Genomic DNA, 18,376 nt, shown 5'->3' on the forward strand with positions numbered 1-18,376 from the left:
CGATGGAATATACATCCAAAGTGCCTTTTAATCATATATGTAAACATCCTCATGCTCAAATCCAGTAAAAGTACTATAATTTTTATGCACAATGTTTTGTATATGCGTATGGTTTATGATAAGCTGAAGCAAAGATACTTTTTAAAACTTGTTGAAAATTTCTTCAACCAAATTTAAAAGAAATTTTAAAATATTTTTTAACTCATATGAACATCCCTAATGTAAGATGACTACCCTTATATCCTGTATTTAGAAATGAGGGAGGCAGAAGCAAGATACCTTGTGAAACACTGATGAATTTAGGTGATTATTACTGTTAGAAAAATTTAGGATTTTTAAATATATATCTATACCACTTATTAAAACATATAGTTGAAGTTGAAAAAAATATTTCATGCAGTTTTGCTTAAATTTGCATTCTAAACACTTCTTGCTAAACAGTCAAATTTAACTGGACTGAAAGAATTTAATGTATTCCATAAATACATATTTGATGTCCAGCATATTCTATGAAATATTTCCATAGTGGTTTTGACATATATTTTCAATTATTGAAATTTAATTATATTATTAATAATAAAGCATAAAGGTCACCCATTATTTTAAAATAAATTGCATTTTGAAGAAAATCCTCTCTCTTGAAATTCACCTTACCTAAGGACAATCCTGTTCTACTTTTCAGTATAATGAAACAAAAAAATTTTGTTTCATGATAAACTGTGTTTAAGAATTGAAAGAGCAATCCTGTTATAGTCTTACACAAAACTTGCCTTAATTTGAATTGTGGAAACAGAGTTTATTCTTGGACAAAGAGATAGTGCAGATAGCAGGTTCAATTCTTGGCAGTACAGATGGTTTCCTAAGCACTGGTGAAAGTGTTCATTGAACATAGAGCAGGAGTAGTCCCTGAACACAACCAGCACGCGTTCCCCTCCAAGCACACACAGACACACAGACACATAGACACACCACCACCATCACCACCAACAACAACATATTTGGAGCTTTGTATTTTGATTTTTAATTCTCTGACCCCTGTGAAACAATCACCTTTCAATAATCTCAGGAAAGGTAATAATTAATGAAAACACTTTCTCAGCCTTTATCTATCTATCTATCTATCTATCTATCTATCTATCTATCTATCTATCTATGTTCTGATAGAGACAGGCTGTGGGGCTTGAGGAGAGGAGGGATAATTCAACAAGCTTTGATTGTCAAGGAAAAATTTAGGAAGATGCATTAATAGATTTAGAGAGATAAGAAGGAAAATCAATGAACAAAGAAATGAAAGCAGGAGTTCTAGATGGAAGGAAAAGCATACACAAAGAGATTTTTTTTAAATCATGTATTTTTCTTGAGTGAGTTATTTCTTAAAAATTCTCTTTCATGGGGTCTGGAGCAATAGCACAAGCAAGGGTAGGGCGTTTGCCTTGCACTCGGCCAACCCGGGTTCGATTCCTCCACCCCTCTCAGAGAGCCTGGCAACTATCTAGAATATCTCGCCCACACGGCAAAGCCTGGCAAGCTCCCTATGGCATGTTTGATATGCCAAAAACAGTAACAAGTCTCACAATGGAGACATTACTGGTGCCCACTCAAGCAAATCGATGAGCAATGGTATGACAGTGATACAGTGGTAGCATTAGGGACCATTTATTATTTTGATGCATTTCATGTAGACTACTGAGCATATGACTTGGAGTTATATTAGAGTTTATGTTCGCTGGAATGGACTTTATTAGGTCCAAATATTTAAATTTTATTAGTTTTAGGTTTGGGAGATATTCGAAGCCTTCTTTTAAAAGTTAGAAACATTATGTTAGACATATTTTTGAAAGAAAAACTTAGGACAGTGTGACCATGACTAGAGAGATAATGCAGGGAATAAAGTCCTTGCCTTGCACGCCGGCCAGCCCCGTTTTGTTTCCCAGACATGCAAGAACTGACTTCTAAATACGGAGCCTAGAATAGCCCCAGAATAGTGACCCAACCTCTTGCCCCTTCTTCTGTTCTCTATTTCTATAAAGGATAAGGAGGGCTCTTAGAAGGTACTGGTGCACATTATCCACCAGGTAGTGCTGTTTTTGATAATAGGCATAACTTAGGAGCTCTCTCTCTCTCTCTCTCTCTTTTTTAAGCTGTGATAGTCCTATGTCTTCCTAATTCAAAGAGAGGAGAAAATCTATGTCTTTACTTTAAGTCAATAGCCTATGGTAAACTTTTGATTTAAAAAACCAAATAAAGATAATTTCATTTCAGATCATCGATTTTGTTGCTTTTCTTTTTTTTTTTTGTTTGATTTGGGGGCCATAACAGGCAATGTTCAGTAGTTAACTCTTGGTCCTGTGCTCAACAGTCTCTCCTAACTGTTTTAGAAGGACCATATATGATATCAGGAATTAAACTGAGTCATTGAGTGCAAAGAAGGCAAGTGCCTTACCCCTGTACTATATCTCTAGTATGATTTCAGCTAATATTGAAATAGATATGTTTTATTCATCAAAATAGCATCTGTTTGGGGCCAGAGTGATAGCACAGCGGGTAGGGCTGCCTTGCACACAGCCGACCTGGGTTCAATCCCCGGCATCCCATATGGTCCCCCAAGCACAGCCAGGAGTAATTCCTGAGTGCAAAGCCAGGAGTAACCCCTGAGCATCGCTGGGTGTGACCCAAAAAGCAAAAAAAAAAAAAAACATAGCATCTGTTTGTTTCCCAAATCATAACTCATTTACAAAAAAAAGTTGCTGAAGATAATTTAAACTTAAAAACTGTGCACAGAAAAATGTCCTAAAGGACATTTTGTAAACTTCCAAATAAAGATAGGTATTTCTATATATAACCCTAGTCTCATATACCTGATGTAAAATATAATGCTTAACCATCAAGATTATTAATCAAATGTATATTATATGTTATACTCAATTTGTATCCTCTTACTACTGGAGTCTGGTAAGCTACCCGTGGCATATTCGATATGCCAAAAACAGTAACAACACGTCTCACAATGTTGCCCGCTCCAGCAAATCGATGAACAATTTCATTAATTTCAAAATTGATGAACAATTGTAGGACTACAGTGCTACAGTGCTAATACCAGAGTATTAAAATAATGAGTATAGATTGACCTTAAAACACAAAATTAGGTGTTCATCTGACCGAATAGGAAGTAATATTCTATTTGTATTGAAAATATTCAAGAAATTTTAGATGTGATATGAAAGAGAGTATATGGGTTAATCTGCTTCCCTTTTATGTGACTGATCAAGTTCAATCTTGGGCACACATGATTCTCCAAATGCCATTAGTTGTGATCTCCGATCACAGAACCAAGAACTCCTTAAGACCTCAAGGTGTGATCCCCAAATAAAAAAAAAAAAACCCAAGGATCTAAGTTGTATATAAACATAATCATTTCAGTGAATCTCTTCTAAGTAAAGGACAGAATACCTTGAGGTAAATTTACTTAGTCTATTATTTATATGTGAAGTTACATAAATTAGGGATCCATTCTTTCTAATTAAAAGATAGTATTATGTCAATAGTAAACATTGTGCATGTCTAGGTTTTTTTTTATTTAAAAAAAAAGGTCTTGGTTTTAGAGCCTATCCTGGCAGTGAATCAGGGCTTACTCCTGGCTCTGTGCTTAATGATCACTCCTGGCAGATGCGGGGAACCATATAGAGTGTGGGGGACCCACCCAGGGTCAGCCCATGCAAGGCAAACACACACACACACACACACACACACACACACACACACATGCACAAAACTTGCTGTATGATCAATTCAGCCCAGTATTTGTAATACTAATTTTATGTTACCTGTAGTCCAGAATGTTCCATAAAGTTTCTTGTTTTCACTTCTTACTTCCCAAATTAGCTTCACAGTAAAAATAAAATCATCTTAACTGTTTATAGAATAATTATATTAACATTTGGAAAGTTGTGCAGGTAAGTAGCTGCTATTTGATATTCATTTTACAGAAGAGCATTGAGACAGAAAAGCTAATTCTCTTGTCCAAAATCACATATGAGTAACACTCCACCTCAAGCTTTGAGCACTTTATTCTTTCTGATAGTGTATTGTTACATGAATCATCAAGACATTTATTAAAATTAAATGCTTTATTATCATATTTATTACAGTGAATTTTTATCAATATATTTCCATCACTGAGTTTAAGGTATGCCCTTTTAGGGGACACTAATGCATGAGTGAAGATTTGTGTTTCACAGCTATTTAACTAGATACATCACCTGCTTCTGCTTTCTACTTATTATTGTGGCAATTATCTTTCCTTAGTTCTTATTACTACTGATTATAGAGTTGATAGGTATAATGTTAGGCATTCTATATTATGGATGTTCACTAATAATGAGAAAACTACACTTTTCAAAACACATATTCCCATATGTATATACACACTTAATTTTATTTTTATTTTATATGACAGTAAGTGACCCATAGGTTCAAAATGGTTGGAAATATATATTTTTTTAATTTTATTGACTCACCCTGAGATAGTTACAAGCTTTCATGTTTGGGTTACAATCACACCACCAGTTATTGCACCCATCCCTCCACCAGTGCACATTCCCCACCACCAATATCCCCGGTATACCCTCTCTTTCCCACCGTCCGCCTGCCTCCATAGCAGACAGTATTTCCCATATTCTCTCTACTTTTGGGCATTACAGCTTGCAACACAGACACTGAGAGGTCATCATGTTTGGTCCATTATCTACCTTCGGCATGCATCTCCCATCCCAACTGGTTCCTCCAGCCATCATTTTCTTAGTGATCCCTTCTCTATTCCATCTGCCTTCTCCCCTCCGCTCATGAAACAGGCTTCCAGCTTTGGGGCAATGCTCCTAGCCCTTGTTTCTACTGTCCTTGGGTGTCAGCCTCATGTGATGTTATTCTGTACTCCACAAATGAGTACAGTCCTTCTCTGTTTTCTATGTCTTTCTATGTCTGTCCCTCTCTTTCTGACTCATTTCACTTAGCTTGATACTCTCCATGTCTATTCATTTATAAGCAAATTTCATGACTTCATCTCTCCTAGCAGCTGCATAGTATTCCATTGTGTAGATGTACCAAAGTTTCTTTAACCAGTCATCTGTTCTAGGGCACTTGGGTTGTTTCCAGATTTTGGCTATTGTGAACACTGCTGCAATATATAACACTAGACATGCATAGTATGTGTATAGGACTGGAGCGATAGCACAGGAGGTAAGGTGTTTGCCTTGCATGCAGCCGACCCAGGGTCGATTCCTCTGCCCTGCTTGGAGAGCCCAACAAACTACCAAGAGTGTCTTGCATGCATGGCAGAGCCTGGCAAGCTACCTGTGGCGTATTCGATATGCCAAAAACAGTAACAAGTCTCACAATGCAGATGTTACTGGTGCCCGAGCGAGCAAATCGATAAGCAACGGGATGACAGTGCTACAGTGCTATATATGTCATATGACATATATATCATATTTTATTTCCTTTTTTTTTTTGCTTTTTGGGTCACAACACAGCGATGCTCAGGGGTTACTCCTGGCTTTACACTCAGGAATTACTCCTGGCGGTGCTTGAGGGACCATATGGGGTGCCGGGGATTGAACCTGGGTTGGCCGCATGCAAGGCAAATGTCCTACCCGCTGTGCTATCGCTCCGGCCCCATATATCATATTTTAAATCTTAATTAATGCACATAGCACATATGACAAATATATTGTCTAGTAATAATATAGGATTATGTAAATATTTCTGCTGATCTTGCTTATGTACGTGAGTTTGCCATGCATCTTTCATGGCTAGTAAAGGAGATTAAGCATGATTACTATGAACAAATAATTCCTATATTATCAAATAAATGTAATGATATTAAGTTTTCAACATCTTCAATTAATAATGTGTGATAACTCAAGATATTAATAGAAATTATTAACTGAAGATCACATTACTTAACGTAATATCTTTGAGGACTAGGAGTCAAAACAATAGTACTGTGGGTAGGGCATTTGTTTTGTAAGGAGCCGGCCTGGGTTCAATCTCGGAGAGTCCAGAAAGCTACCGAGAGTATCCTGGCAGCTTGAACTAAGGTTGGAATCCTTATATGGTCCCCTGAGCACCACGAGGAGTAATTCCTGAGTGTAGAGCCAAGAGTAACCCCTGAGTTTTTCTGGGTGTGACCCTAAGAGACAAAGTGTGTGCATATATATGTATATGTATATATATGTATATGTGTATATGTATATACATATACACACAAACACACACATATATACATATATACACATACATATATGTGTATATATGTACATATATACATATATTTGAGAATTAAAAAATTCACAAATCAAAATGTTCAAGCATGATAAAATGTCAAGTTTATTAAATGATATTTACATTAAAAGTATTTAAGACATGCTTTAGTAAGGAATATAACTCAAGAGAATGATTATAAATTTACCTAATCCCTGTTAACAACCCTGAGAAAGTTCTCATAAGAAGTAGTAATAAAGTAACACAAAATTTAACACCTCATTTTAAAGCAAATTTACTTGAGAAGCAGGAAAATATGGGAAGTGGAAAAGAGAAAAGAAATAATTTTTTCCATGATCTCTTTAGAATCTCAGAAATTTTTAGAAAATTGTACAGCTGCTATAAACAGGTCAATATGAAATGCAGGTTATTTCCTCAAAGTAAGTACAGAAGTGTACTAAACATGACTGCAAACAATATCTTGGTTTGATTTCCATGCATAAACATGAAGCTAGCCTTGTGATAATTAAAACAAACAAATAAAGAACTAAAATTTGTAATCTTTGCATCTTAGCTCCAGAATTGCCAAAAATTTTAAATAATCACAGATTTAAGGAAAATAACTTCTCTGTGCTGAATATTTATGATCATACTTGTATCAGTTTCAAATGTATTTAAATAAGCAATGTTGTTCTTTAAAGTTTGTAACTACACAGAATATACATAGCAGATTTTACTTACATATATATTACTTCTAAGACAGCACAATTTAAAAAGTGACTAAAATATTTGAATAGGCTTTTTGCCAAAGTTAATATACAAACGGGCGATACGCCTGTGAAAAGATGCTCATCATCGTCTGCCATCAGGGAAATTTAACGTAACCAATGTGAGATACTACTTCATACTCAGAACATACTCACCAAAATAGCTCAATTTTTTGAAAAAGAAAAATTTTGGCAAGGATAAGAGTAATCATGAACCCTCAGAGTACTGGTTGAGATGTAAAATAATGCAGACATTTTGGAAAACATTTGGCAGATTTTTTTAAAAGCTAACCATAGTTTATTAAATGATCCAGCAGTTCTACTCTAATGCATTTACCCACCGAGGTATAAAAGCATATTCCTACAAAGGACATCAGTGAAAATAGACATATAGTGAGGTATTATCTGGAATATTTAGAAAGTGAAATAGCTCAAAGTCTGTCCACTGGGAAATGGATAGTGTATAATCAGAATACTATACAGCATTAAAGTGGAGTGAGGTACTGATACCTGCCACAATGTAAATGGAACTCAGAAACATTTGCTAAGGAAGTAAAAGAAGTTAAATATTTTAAAGACTGTGTATGCAATATCTAGAAAAAAAGCACAAGCAGAAAAATAGATTAGTGCTTTTAGGGGTCCAAGAATGAGAGTATTTGTAAAATAAAAGATGACATTTTAGAGTGATATTTAAAATTTGAATTGTTAGTGCCTCAACATTTTTTTTTCACTTTTTGGGTCACGCACGGTGGTGCACAGGGGTAACTCCTGACTCATGCACTCAGGAATTACTCCTGGCAGTGCTCTGGGGACCATATGGGATGCTGGAAATCAAACCCACGTCGGCCGAGTGCAATGCTAATGCACGTGCTAATGCTCTATCCATTGTGCTATTGCTCCAGCCCCAGTGTTTTGACAATTAAAAAAAAAACTGATGTATACACTTAAAATTGGGAAAGATCGGAAATATTCTTTTTTCTCGTCGGGTGGCGTGGCATCAGCTATAGTATGAGGACTATTTATTAAGCAGGCATGAACTTGGTGGCGTGGGAAGGAGGAAAAAAAATTCTATGTACTTGAAACAGCGGAACTTCATATCTCTCCATTCTCAACAATGGAAAACTAATTATCAAATGCTTTCTTGGCAGTAGAGCTGTCTTTCTTGGGGGAAAACCCCAACAATAATGAGTTTTGTGTTGAAATATGGAATGTAATCAAGGTAAAGAGAAAATGAAGTGAAATTTATTAATTACGCAGGCGGGGATGGGGGTGGGGGGTGGGGGTTGGGAGGTATACATATACGGGGGTCTTTGGTGGTGGAATACGGGCACTGGTGAAGGGATGGGTGTTTGAGTATTGTATAACTGAGACATAAGCCTGAGAACTTTGTAACTTTCCACATGGTGATTCAATAAAATAAATTTGAAAACAAAAAAATAAAATTGGTAAATTTTATGGTATGTAAATTAAACCCCAATGTAATTTTATTTTATTTTTTTTAATTTTATTTTTTTTATTTTATCACCATGTGGAAAGTTACAGAGTTCTCAGGTTTATGTCTCAGTTATACCGTATTCAAACACCATCCCTTCACCAGTGCCCATATTCCACCACCAAAATCCCCGGTATACCCCCCGTCCCCCACCCCAACTGTATAACTGATGAATTTCACTTCATTTTCTCTTCTCCTTAATTACGTTCCATATTTCAACACAAAACTCACTATTGTTGTGGGAGTTATACCCCCAAACAAGATAACCCTATTAAGGAAGCATTTGATAATTAGTTTTCCATTAAAAGATTGTATGTTTTCAGGTTTTAGAAAAGGACTTCCGGCGGCCAGGACCTCTTGGAGTTTGGGCTGGCGCCACCCCACTCCAGTGCCCCCCCCACCCCCGCGGCTCGGATGTGTCCCAGTCCCGAATCCCGGAGCCATGTTAGTTGCTGCTCAGTGTCGTCAGGGTTCCATCTGGAGAAGGTGTGCTGGCTGCACCTCCTCCTTCTGGCTCCCCGGTGTTGTTGGCCCCAATTCGGGTCCGGAGCATTTTCCGGGCCGCACCCCCAATGTAATTTTATAAAGAGATTATTTTGAGTAGTACCATTCTATGATGCTATTTTATGTCACATACAATTATTTTGTTCCAGAATAGTTATAGAATTAGTACATTTAATGCAAAGTGACTACTGAGGTGTGATTGGTTTAAAGCAGAATGAAGAAGCAAATCCCATTTTACATGTAAAGAGTTCCAATTAAAGAAGAACAAAAACTACCTTGACAGGGGCCTGGAGAGACAGTACAGCAGGTCAGACAATTTCCTTTCAAGTAGCCAACCCAGGTTCTTGAGACTTGATACCCTATATGCTTTCTAGGTCCCACCAGGAATAATCCTGAGTTCAGACACAGGATTAAGCCCTACCTCCGCTTCTCCAAAAAGAAAAAAACTACTTTTATGGTATATCTGTGTATTTTATGATTCATATCAGTGTCCTATTCATTTGATCTCATGACAAAATGCAGGTAATGTTACTGTTAATTTGTCCACACTGTCCACTGGTTTGAAACTAAAGAATTGTTTCGAACAGACCATGTCTTTTGCAGTAAATACTACAGTATGTAGTAAACGAAGTATCCAACCGTATTTACAATTATTAATCTGTAAAAAATAGTGCAAACTAGAATTTACAAGTTTATGACATGCATTTTAACTTGTTATTTTTTTAATTTTTTGATAAAATATAGTATTTTTAATCCAGCACTCAAGTACTTATTATTAATTTTGTATTCGTAAATCAACCAGCTTTCAGCACCCTCTGAACGCTAACCTAGAGACAGGCAAAGACTAAAGAACAGATCATTCATCTCTTCTTGTATTATAAATTGGGAAAATGTGGACTGATAACTCATAGAAATTGCTTCAAGTACTAGCTTTTTAATTCTTGCATCACCTTCTCTGTGGCAGCAGTTGCTTATTCAGGTTTGCATAATGTTCTGCTAATTAACTTCCTGTCATATTAACCTGTTGCCTAAAAGTTGGACTCGGCCCCTTCTGTCTTACTGGTATCCCTTATGTATAAATGACTTTCTAAAAATAATTGTTTTTCTTTTATATAATTTTATATGCACTTATTTCCCTGAGAAAACTCAAATTTATAATTAAACTATAAATTTGACTGAGAATCTAAGTACTCAAGTTTATTTTAAACTGGTCAACACATAATATTTATTTTTAGATTGATGACTTTTTCTATGTATTTATACTTCTCTACAACTATTTTATAATTGAGAAAATAGTCATTCGAAATAATCAGTTTATCTATAACATGTACTAAATTATTATAGTGATGCTTTTCAAAATTTGTGAAATAAAGGAAAAGTTGTTCATAATGGTTATTTGTGGGTAACTGAAGTAGGAGTATTTTTTTATCCTATACTTTTGAATTTCTACAATTACCATGTATTCTTTATCTTAGAGAAAATTACAGATAATTTAAGGGGAAAAAAACTAGCATTATCCTCTGGAAGCTCAATTAACACACAGAAAACAAATTTCTATTTTTGTAGGGTTCAGTAGTTTTTTATTTTCTATTCTGTTATTTCCATTAATATAAAAGCTCTTCTAGATCATTCAGAAGTCTTTAAAAAGCCAAAATGTGTATCTCAGACATTTCTGAGCTGTGAAATACCAACAGCATCTTTGGGATCAAATATTATTTAGCTGACACTGCTATACTGCGGATTATCTGTGTACTTGTTAACTAAGACAGGCCTTTGGCATTTCTTAGAACTGTTTGAAGAACTGAAAAAGCTTATTAAGAAAATGAATTTATGCTTTTTTTATTCACTGTAAATAGCAAGGGATTTGCTGTAGGCACTAAGGTTTAAAGTTTTATGGTGACCCTTTTCTAAACAAGACATAAATTGGCCTTCAACAGTATGTTTCCTAGGATCAATTCCAACTTCACAATTCATTTCCTTTTATGTCTGATATTAATGTGTTGTGTTTCTAATTGAGAGTCCAAATGTCTATTTATTAAATTAAAGAATGTATACCAAAAATATACGCAATTCAAAATCTGAACTATTTTTTTCTGTCCTGTTTTGTGGACTATCAGCCTGTTTGAACTACATACATGGTCTTCTTAAATGACAAAACGTATGCAGATTCAGGTAAAATATGAAGATAACAAGCTCTGTATTACAGGAATGTTATTGAACATTTGGTAGTCTTATTATTTTTAACTTTATTTCAACATTATTATCAGTGTCATCCTGTTGCTCATCGGTTTGCTCGAGCGGGCACCAGTAATGTCTCCATTGTGAGACTTGTTGCTGTTTTTTGGCATATCGATTACACCATGGGTAGCTTGCCAGGCTCTGCCATGCGGGTGGGATACTCTTGGTAGCTTGCCAGAATCTATAAGAGGGGTGGAAGAATTGGACCAGGATCAGCCGCATGCAAGTCTAATGCCCTACCTGCTGCACTATTATTATAGAACATTGTTATTAATTTTCACAGTGTTTTTGTTTTGACCTCTGTTGATGTATTATATCATCTTTCAATGATTATAAAAAATTGTTTATCTCCTCACTCCAAGCCTCATCAGCCTGACAAGTAAAATTTCTGTTCATCAATTCAAATTAAGATTTTGTCATTCCAAGAATATCTCGTCTATATTCTCCTACCTCCAACATACACACATACACAAAAATATACACTTGCTGCTGCTTTAAGACCATGGACGCTTGTCTTCCCTCTTTTGCTCTTTTTTCACTCTGGAAAGACAGTTCTCTCTTAAACACATATTCCTCCTTTCTCTCACCTGAAATATTCCTAAGTATATTTTGTTCTACAAAAATATATCTTGCTTCACCTAAAAAAAAGAAATATATACTCACTTCGAGTATATTTTTTCTTTACAATATCCAATGTATGTGATTATTAATTCTATACCCATTGACGCTAGAAAGCACAATTGCTCTGAATGCTGTCACAGAGATTTAGACATGGCAGGTACACAATCATTTTTATTGAGTTTAAATGAATTAATGTATCTAAAAGCTAGAATGAAAGTTTTCAGTGTATTTCCTGCAAATGAAAAAAAATTAAGGGAAGGTAATCTTCATGAGATGTTACATAAGAATGTAGTTAATCTATTCACTGTTACTTATGGATTGAGTATTAAATGAATTTTAAATAGGCAAACACATCACAATATTCGAGTATGTGTGCTATGAAATTGGAAGTGAAAAAAGTCTTCAAAACCCATTATTGATAATTTTATTATTCATATTTTAGTTGAAATGTTGTTCCATGGTATAACTAGCTGAGAGAAGCAATCTCTGGCAAATGTTTAAGAGTGTAAAGAAAAATCAAATAGAATGTTAAAGAGTGTAAAGAAAAATCAAAATTTAATTTTAAAAAATAACTACAGATATTAATAAAAGTCAAATGGATTCCTTGCAAATCTGGTAAATAAAGATGGATTTTGCAGCTTAGACTTTATATCTTCCTTGATTCATGAGCTAATTTTTAAAGCTGAGTTATAAGCTTTAGTTTATATTGTACCTGAGGCGCAGGCAGACTCATACAATAGCTGTACTTCAATTGTCACTATAATATAGTAAAAGTAATAAAATTACATTTAAATAATGTAAAAAATCTAATTTAAACAGGTGGAAATGAAATTTGAAGTTGAAGTTAATGCCTTTTTCAGCTCCTAGGGTCCTTTCCTGCTAGACCTGTAGAGGTGCTACCAGCTTTTTCATGTTAATTTGGGCAATAGAGTACCATTCTAGAGAAATGCATAATTCTTCAGCCACTTCATAGTCTAGATAAGAAATTGTCATTGGGCAAGAAGCTTTTACCAAGGTGTCATTTGAAAGGGTAAACTTTATATTTTATTACTACCAACCTGTAAATTCCTGCCTTTTGTTCTTCTCTCTCTCTCTCTCTCTCTCTCTCTCTCTCTCTCTCTCTCTCTCTGTTTTTTAGCTAAGCTATATATTGTAGAGCACTGAACTAGACCTCTTTTTGTTTGTTTTTGAACCATAGCCAGCTGGCTCTGTGCTTAGGCATCATTCCTGGCAGGTTTGGGGGACCATGTAGGGTTCAGGGGCTCAAATCCAGTTTGGCTGCATACAAGGCAAGTGTCCCGTACTATTGCTCCAGCCCTGAGACCTAGACTTTTTAACAAACTGTTTCGGAAGCGAAACAGTTTTAGTTTTGAGTACTAAAGATAAGAAAACAGAATGTGATGCAATTGGGTGTATATCTAACAATTGAGAAGAACAATTAAAAACGTAATGTACAAATTAGAAATTGGACAGCTTAAGCAAGTTTTGTCACACAAGTGCCCTGCTTACTTTCAATCAGCCCAAGTTTTCTCATCTCTTAAATGGAAATTAATAATAATAATAATAATAATAATAATAATAATAATAATAATAATAATAATAAGATTGCCATTTTATGTTTGTCATAACACTAGATAAGCTAGTGGAGGTAAAGCTTGTAGAATAGTTGTAACATGCTTAAACAAAAAACATAAGGCTAGAGCGATAGCACAGTAGGTAGGGTGTTTGCCTTGCACGAGGCCAACCCGGGTTTGGTTCCTCCATCCCTCTCAGAGGCCCAGCAAGCTACCAAGAGTATCCCGCATGACAGAGCCTGGCAAGTTCCCCATGACATATTAGATATGCCCAAAACAGTAACAACAAATCTCATAATGAGACATTACTGGTGCCTGCTTGAGCAAATCCAGGAACAACGGGAGGAGAATGCTACAGTGCTAATTTACATGTATACCAGCAATCATCATATTTACATTATATAAAACTCCTAAGAAATTTCTGGAAATAAACTTTTTTAAAAATATAGATGATCAAAAAATATCAAGGTCCAGAATGTTGTGCTTCTTTGAAATTGATTCATAATAAACTAAACTAAGCGAAACATTTCATGTATTTATTTAAAAATTAAAAATTCACATGCTTTGTTTCCATAAATATGATTTTTTTTGCTGCATTAAGTTGTAATCTTTTAAGCAGCAATATATAACATACTTCTACCTGTTCCTATTTTCCTTTACTTAAAGCACAGTTTGTAATACTACATATTTTTCCTTGAAAACTGATGATTTTGGATACAAGTGCTAGAAGCTATTATGTACTTGAATTGTGGATTAGTTTTTCTTTGAACCTGAGCCTTGGGCTATGAAAGAAAACTTTTCAACCTTTTTTTTTACCACCAACTCTGGTAATTTTTTTTTATATAATTTTGTTTATTCTGCTGTCTTCACTTTGACAATGCAGTTGTATCCCCTCTTCAGTGAGTGATACAAGTAATTTAGATTCCTAAGTCTAGTTGATAATAGACTCACTGAATATGCTCTAGTTGTATTCAGTATTATTTTACATATTCCACCCGCTATATCCATCTTCTGTATATTTTTTTCTGCTTTCTGCTATAAGTTCATTTAGATGAATAAAAATGATTCATTTTTCATCACTTGTATCACTTGTCATCCCGTTGATCTTTGATTTGCTCGAGCGGGCACCAGTAATATCTCCATTCGTCCCTGTCTCATGCTAGTGTAGCCCAATGGTATCTGCTCGCTCCAGGAACACGAAGAGCCTCAAACCCCATTTGTTCAGGGTTTTGACAAAGAAGTCTGACCATCTCGTGGGTGGGTGGTCACACGGTCTTCTGACGTCCCATGGAATCCAGTCGGTAACAGCACTAGTCCAGTGGTCATCTCTAAATTGCATTACTTGTCTGGCCCATCTGATTTTTGATGCCTTCATAAGCATATACCTGAATGTTGTATATCCATGTAATTATATGAATTGCATTTTAATGAATAAGAGGTCTTAATAAAATAACAATAATATCAATGTGGACTTACTTGTAGATCAAGATTATTTTGCCACATGAAATAATTCAGGTATATGCTTATGTATCAAATGATAAATTACCACAAAATTAAGTATAAAACATTCTTTATTCCAAAAATATTGTATTTTCAGGTAATATCAAATATGCAGATTTTCATTAAACTACTTATTTGTAATGTTAATAATCTTAAGTAAGAAAACACTGGCTTTGAAATTCAGTTTCATTAGGTTGATGGGAGTGCTGCAGGTTGCTGATAGCTTAACCCAAAGTTTATTTTGCTCACTAAGGACAGTGTTTTTTTCAAACATTCAAGTGGAATTAAATGAGAACTGCTGAGACAGTACAGTGTCTGATTTTTTTTCTTTAAAGAGAAATACTTGTATGCCAGGTACTTCATGGTCCCTTGAACTCTGCCTGCACAACCTTAGATCCTACTTGGTAGTAGCCACTTGCACTGAACACCACAGAGAGTATGTCCCAAACAAAACAAAAGACATTATTATAATTATATAGATAAAGCAGTAAATATAAAATAAGCTTGAGTCATTCAGTGAAACTATGAGGTAAAAGGTATGAAAGATTTGTTCTTTAGATGTGTAAAAATTGCAGTTGTATTGAAGATAGGAAAATTCAAGTGATTAATTTACGTATACTTACCTTATTACTATTCAGAGTTCTGGGTTTTCGAACAAATTATAACAGGTTAGTATTTAAATATAATGCTTCAATGAGAGCATAAAATTTGTTGAAAAGTGAGCACGCCATTTCTCTTCCAGCTCAAGCAGCATTGTGGTATTCTTCGTGTATATTTTTTTATTAATCTCTGAAAATGACAGGTGTCAGGGGTCTTTTATGATGCACATTCAGAAAAGTTTCGGTCAAGAGGTCAGAGTGCTGTGATGTGTTAGTCAGTAGCCCTGTCCCCTGTGGTATTTTCCTTGTTTGAAGTGTTTCTAAAGCAAGGTATTTTCTGTAATGCACATCATTTAAATAATGTGTTTGGTAACACATTATTTTACATGGAAATAAAAAGCTGAGAAGATTCTTTATGGTTAAAATAATTTAAGCATAATGAAACTCCTCAGTATACATGAGTTGCATGCTTATGTATCAAAGGATAAATTAACACAGAATTAAGTATAAAAACTTACATTCTTTATTTCAAAAATACACGAGTTGCATAGCTTAACAGAGAAGAGTATTCAGGAATCATTTAAAATATCACATCTATCTGTATGACTTTTTAACTTTCCCTCATTAATAGCTTAATCCAAATATAATACAAGTTTCCCAAAGTAAAGACAATTAAAAAATAACTTAAAAATGCATTAATAAACCTTAAATTTTATGCTAAAAAGTACCATTTTTGTATAGTGCTGTTAAATAAAAGCTTACTATTATAATGTGTTCCATTAAAAATCTACTTAAAAAAAGATCTCATTCTAAAACTACATCAGCTAGTATATTTATGTTGTATATATGATGAAATTTCACTTTGATTATAAATTGGAAATACTGATAACTGCTAATTACCTGTTTTCCTAGCAGAACCTGGGAAGTTTTTTAATGCTTGTACTTTCAAGTGATACTATACTGTCAGAGTAATAACAGACTTTTGAAATGACATGTTGACACATGTATATTTTTGTGAAAGTCTAGATCTAGAAACTTAGTGAGAAAGGAAGCAAATAAATAGGCTTTAAGGTGACTATTTTTGGTTTTAAATTTTACCTTCACCAATTACCAACTCTTGGCCTTGGGCTACATACTTATATTTTCTGATATTCAGGTTATTTTTGATGAAATATATATAATATGGCTCATTCCTAAAGGATACGGGAATTAAACAAATAAAGTGCCCTGTACTCCTTGCAGTTGGCTCATTAACGCTTAAAATTTACTCTTAATATTTTCAATGAGTTGTCTCTCCTATTATCATTCATTTTATTTTTTTCATTCTTTCACTTTATTCTGCTTTAGCATATAGGACTTAACAAAACAGATATAATGCTTATCCTCTGAACTTATAATATGATAGGGAAAAGTTTATCACATATCTAATACAAATTTGGTTTTTAATAGATGATTAAAACAGAAGTAGTTTTTTATCTATTTTGCAAGTTTATTTAGCACTAAGTGCGCTAGAGAAAAATGATAAAGTGGCCTGAGAAAGGAATACGGAGGAAACCTATTTCAGATTGAGAAAATTATGTTCAAGCAAACACAGAAAGATGATTAGGAGTTAGCGAGAAGCACAATGGTTGTGTATTTGAGGGAAATGAATAGTTTGGTTTGGAATATGAAAACTTTCTATGAAATCTAAATAGAAATGTTAAGCAGTTTATCAAATACCCTAAGAATTGCAATAATCTGAACTAATCCTAAATCTTTACACTAGGAATAGTTACTCCTCTGTCACGTCCTGAACCTTAGTGTTTACCATTTATTTACATGGTTGGTAATGTTAAAACTTGTTTTTTCATGCAGAGTAATACGTCATTGTTAATTTTATGCCCTCTATTGTTCTTTTCTATAAACTTAAATATGTATTGATGAAACCTTTTCTTTGTTTCAGTCTCTACTCCATAGCAAAATAGTCATCTCTGGTTGACCTCAATAGTCATTTATTTCCCCCCCCTGTGACTCTTATACCCCTTTTATAAAGAAAATTCTTGGAAAATATGCCATATAGTGGTGTGATTGTTACAAAACCTTGTACATGGGGCATTTCTTGGTATTGTATTTGGTTCTCTCTATATGTACAATAGTTGCAGGTAACTTTAATACAATATTTTCAAAAGTATATATGGATGAGATCTTGTTTTTTTTGTGTGGTATTTAGTCTTTGCTTTATTTCTTACATATTTTTCTTAAATCCGATACTGACAGAATAACGAATGAGCTTCGTCCTTCAGACACTACCATGCACACTTGTTTAGGTTGACAATGAGTCACTAATTCAAACCAGTCATCTACTACTGTTTATCATATCCTATGCCACTTACTATAAAAACAAAATTCTTATCTAAGACAATAAAATATACTTGAATAAAATATCTTACACATACCTTTTTTTTTTGCTTCCTGAATCTAGGACATTTGGATGTGTTCTTTTTTTTCATGCAAAAAAAGTTATATTGGAGAATTGCATAACATGCATGAGTTTAACTTGAGTAGAGATTTGTAAATGGATTGATTAGCATGATCTATTCCAGTAATTTCCGTATGAAAGTTATACCCCAGTCTACAAAAGTCTTATTCAGATTATCAGTCAACTCTTAAATATTGCCTTCTTTGCTTTAATATTTTAGTATTTCGCATGAAGGCATTTTTACCTCTCATAATTTTGAAAGGTGTAGTTGAAGAAAAAGGTAGCAGGTTATCCGTGTTCTCAGTGTGTCGTATTGCTGACCCAAGTACAAAGAGCTTTTAAAAGTAGTCTTTGATCAATCTCTT

At 34.4% G+C, this 18,376-nt stretch overlaps 1 protein-coding gene across 13 annotated transcripts in view; it reads left to right on the forward strand.

Moving 5' to 3' along the window:
* FOXP2 (forkhead box P2) overlaps positions 1–18,376 on the forward strand; it is a 562,025-nt gene that overhangs the window by 289,427 nt on the left and 254,222 nt on the right. The window lies entirely within an intron of this gene.

Source organism: Sorex araneus, chromosome 1, assembly GCF_027595985.1.
Source record: "Sorex araneus isolate mSorAra2 chromosome 1, mSorAra2.pri, whole genome shotgun sequence".
Taxonomy (NCBI): Eukaryota; Metazoa; Chordata; class Mammalia; order Eulipotyphla; family Soricidae; genus Sorex; species Sorex araneus.